This window comes from Ursus americanus, chromosome X (assembly GCF_024610735.1).
Source record: "Ursus americanus isolate L20-20 chromosome X, mUrsAme1.1.p, whole genome shotgun sequence".
Taxonomy (NCBI): Eukaryota; Metazoa; Chordata; class Mammalia; order Carnivora; family Ursidae; genus Ursus; species Ursus americanus.
Window position 1 is genome coordinate 22969185 of NC_142164.1, and position 3242 is coordinate 22972426.

General features: G+C 37.1%; 1 pseudogene; it reads left to right on the forward strand.

The window, feature by feature from the left end:
* Positions 1-331: 331 nt before the first annotated feature.
* LOC123780637 (ferritin light chain-like) lies at positions 332-815 on the forward strand (annotated as a pseudogene).
* The last annotated feature ends 2427 nt before the right edge of the window (positions 816-3242 follow it).

Sequence of the window (3242 nt, forward strand, 5' to 3'; positions counted from 1 at the left end):
CAGTAGCCAAAGGGCAACACTTTAACATCTAATTTTCCTCTGTCCTAAAGAAATGACTGGCTTTAAATTAAAAACTATTCAGTGTGCTCCTGGCAATACGTGCATCTGTCTCTTGCTTCAACAGTGTTTGTAGGGAACAAACCCAGGAGGATGCCCCTTCTCCCAGCCTCCAACCACCCTCCAACCTCTTGCAACCTCCAGGACCATCATCTCAGCCATCTCCTACCTCCAGGACCGACCAACACCATTTTTTGCTTAGCTCCTTATTGCTGACCAATGATGGGCTCCCAGATTTGTCAGAATTGTTCCACAAAGTGGGTAGAGACCACCAATGAATGGCCTAGTCAACTTGCATCTGCAGGCCTCTGATACCTACCCCTCTCTTGGCTTCTATTTCCACCCTGACAATGTAGCTCTGGAGAGCATAGGCCACTTCCTCAGCAGCCACTTCTTCTAGGAGTTGGCCCAGTGTTTTTGAAGATGCAAAACCAGTGTGGCAACCATGCCCTCTTTCAGGATGTGCAGCAGTTGTCCCTAAGTGACTGGGGCAAAACCCTAGATGCCACAGAAGCCACCATGGCCCTGGAAAAGAACCTGAACCAGGCCTTTTTGGATCTGCATGCCCTGGGTTCAGCCTGTACAGACTCCTCTGCCTGTGCAGATCTCTGTGAATTGCTGGAGAGCCACTTCCTGGTTGAAGAGGTAAAATACATCAAGAAAATGGGAACCATCTCACTAATCTCCATAGGTTGGCCGGCCCCTAGGCTCAGCTGGGTGAGTAGCTCTTCCAAAGGCTCACCCTCAAACACAACTAAAGCTTCTGGAGTCCAGGAGCCTCTGAAGGGTCTCTCTGCCTCCCCCTGATGTCAGGGCTTCTGCCTGAACCTCTCCTTAGAGCCACTAGGTGGCTTTTTAACTCCCCTGGGTCTCTTGCTCAAGCTGTAAACCAAATGGAAATGAAGCTTTTTACAGGCAGGTGCCTGGGTGGCTCAGTTGGTTGAGAATCTGCCTTTGGCTCAGGTCATGATCCCAGGATCCTGGGATCAAGTCCCATGGGATCAAGTCCCATATCAAGCTCCCTGATCTGTAGGTGGCCTGCTTCTCCCTCTCCCTCTGCCTGCAGCTCTCCCTGCTTGTGTGCTCTCTTGCTCTGTCAAATAAATACAATCTTTTTTTTTTAAAAAAAGCTTTTTACAGAAAAACAGAGAACTATTCAACTACCTCCTCTGTGTAGTAAATATTGACAATGTTCTATACGCAGGCACTGAGTTGGTTACTGTGCCAAGACATTCACTTAGCACTTTCTGGTTGTTAGTCATGGTACTAATCATTCCACATGTATTTGTTTTACTTAATTTACTTTTAGATGATTGAAGATTCACATGCACCTATAATAGGGTTCCCGTGTGTATGCTTTACACATTTTCCCCAATGGTAACATCTACCAAAACTGTAGTATAATACCACAACCAAGATACTGAGATTAATTTGGTCAAGATGCAGAACATTTTGATCACCACAGGGATTCCTTATTTTGCCCTTTTATAGTCACACCCACACTCTTCCCTGACCTCTGGTAATCATTAATCAGTTCTCCATCTGTAATTTTGCAATTTCAAGAATGTTATATAAATCGAATCATATACTATGTAAGGTTTTAGCATCAGTTTTTTTTTTCCCACAAAGCATAATTATCTGAAGATTCATTTAGGTTGTTACTTGTATAAATATTCCATACCTTTTATTGCTAAGTAGTATTCCAAGGTATCGTTGTACTGTAGTTTGTTTAACCATTCATCCATTGCAGGACATTTGGGTTATTTCCAATTAGGGGCTATTACAAATAAGTCTGCTGTAAATATCCATGTACAAGTTTTTGTTAGAACCTAAGTTTTCATTTTCTGAGATAAATGTCTAAGTACAATTGCTGAACTATACACTCATCACACAAATATTTGCTTGTTCTTTTGAAAGAAACCGTTTTTCAGTGTTGCTATAACATTCCACATTTCACTATCAATATATGAGCAATCCAACTTCTTTGCATTCTTGCCAGCATTTGATGTTGTCACTATTTTTATAGTTTATATATTTTATATAGTATATATTTAACCATTCTGATTAAGTGTAATATCTTATTGTAGTTTTCATTTGCATTTGCCTAATGGCTAATATGTTGAACACTTTTTTCATGTGCTTACTGGTCATCTGTGTGTCTTATTTTGTGAATTGTGTCTTCATGTCTTTTGTCCATTTTCTTTTTTTTTTTTAACTGATGCATTTTGAGAGTTCTTTATATATCCTAGATATGAATCCTTTGTCAGATATGTGGTTTGAAAACATTTTCTTTTAATCTATAACTTATATTTTTATCCTTTCAAGTAGGTTTTTCACAGAGCTAAAATTTTTAATTCTATGAATTTCAATTTATTAAGAGTTTCTTTTAACAAAGTTTCTTGGAGGATGCTATTTTAATTTCTATAAAGCTAAAAATACACATGTATCTGTATGGAGTATAGCATACATATACAAAATATACTGATTATTTATATGTTGAACTATTCTTGCATTCCTGGGATAAATCCCAGTTGAGCATGGTGTATAATCCTTTTAATATGCTATTGGATTTAGTATTTCATTAAGGATTTTGCATACATATTCATAAAAGATATTAGTACAGTTTTTTACATTATCTTTGTCTAGTTTTAGTATCAGAGTAACAGTAGCTTCATAAAATAAATTGGCAAGTGTTCCTTCCTTATATTTTTTAGAAGAGATTGTGTGGAATTGGTATTAATTCTATTTGAACACATGGTGCAATTCTCCAGTAAAACCATCTGGTCCTGAAGACTTCTTTTGGGAGAATTTTTAACTTATGAATTCAATTTCCTTAATATTTATGTGGCTCTTCCAGCTACACATTCAAGCTTATATATATTAAGTCTTGAAATTTTTTTTCAAAGAATTAATCCATTTTGTGAAATTGCCAAATTTATTTTTGAATAGTTGTTCTTAGTGTTCCCTTATCTTTTTCATGTCTTTAGTAACATCCTGCTTAACTCCTGATAATTATAAATTTACATCTTATTTCTTCTTTTTGTAAGTATTGCTAGAAATTTGAAATTGTTGTTGGTCTTTTCAAAAAATCATCTCACTTATTTTCTCTATTGTTTTCCCATTTTCAATTGTATTGATTTCAGCTCTTTATTATTTTCCTCTTTTAGCTGGTTTTGGGATTATTT